The 953-nt window shown below is 49.3% G+C and overlaps 1 protein-coding gene across 1 annotated transcript in view; it reads left to right on the plus strand.

Annotated features, from left to right (window-relative positions):
• Nucleotides 1–953, plus strand: part of Rhbdd2 (rhomboid domain containing 2) — a 12,020-nt gene that overhangs the window by 6,660 nt on the left and 4,407 nt on the right. The gene's annotated exons all lie outside the window — the stretch shown is intronic.

A 953-nucleotide genomic window follows, 5' to 3' on the forward strand; every position in this document is an offset into this window, starting at 1 on the left:
CATTTCAGCGTTGTTCACAGCTGAAGCCACTTGGTTCGAGAGCGCCCTTGATTTTCTTTATCTCAGAGGAGAGTCGCTGTAAGGCTGAGGCTGGCCTCAAGCTTAGGACCCACCTCAGTCTCCTGAGCGCTAAGACTGCTGGCTCACCNCCACACTTGGTGCCACACCCCAGTTACAAACTTCTTGGTGTGCACTTTCCTCTTTTTTTTCTTTATTTTACAATTTATTTATGAGTAAGTCTATGGATACGTGCACCTGCGTGCTGGTACTTGAGGAGGTCAGAAAAGGGTGGCAGGTTCCCCTAGAACAGGAGTTAGGGGTGGTGGTGAGCTCCGTGTGCATGGTGGGAACTGAACTTGGGTCCTCTAGAATAGCAATTTGCACTCTTAACTACAGAGCTATCTTTAGATCCCCGGTCCTCAAAAGGTAACTTCNTTTTGAGATGGGACCTCACTATGTAGCCCTGGATGACCTGGAACTCACTGTATAAGCCAGACTGCTCTCAAACTCCTGTCAATCTGCTACCTCCTCCTCAGTGTTGGGATTAAAGTTGTAGGTATACGCACCACACCCAGCTTGCCTCTTAGAGTTCTGAGTAAGGTAGCCTACTTGGGGCTGGAGCTGCCTGAGGCAGAGGAGTAAAGCCCTAATCTCTAGCATCCTCTGGAGTAGCTGGGACTACAGCCTTGGTCATTTTTAGGCAGGGCTGGGGATCCAACTTTGACCCTCCAGTACATCAGCCTGGTCATTGCCTACTAAGTGGCATCGCTAGCACTGCCTTCTCTGGCATTTATTAAAGATTGAGCCTCCCTAATTAGGAATTCTGAGACCCAGGTGCTTCAAAATCTGCACCGCCTTGAGTCTTAACATGACACGAACACTCTGTACCTTAGCTGTCTCTGTAAATGGAAGTCAGTGGATGCCCCCCAAGTCTGTAACTCAGGCTGCTGAGG

Source organism: Mus caroli, chromosome 5, assembly GCF_900094665.2.
Source record: "Mus caroli chromosome 5, CAROLI_EIJ_v1.1, whole genome shotgun sequence".
Lineage (NCBI taxonomy): Eukaryota > Metazoa > Chordata > Mammalia > Rodentia > Muridae > Mus > Mus caroli.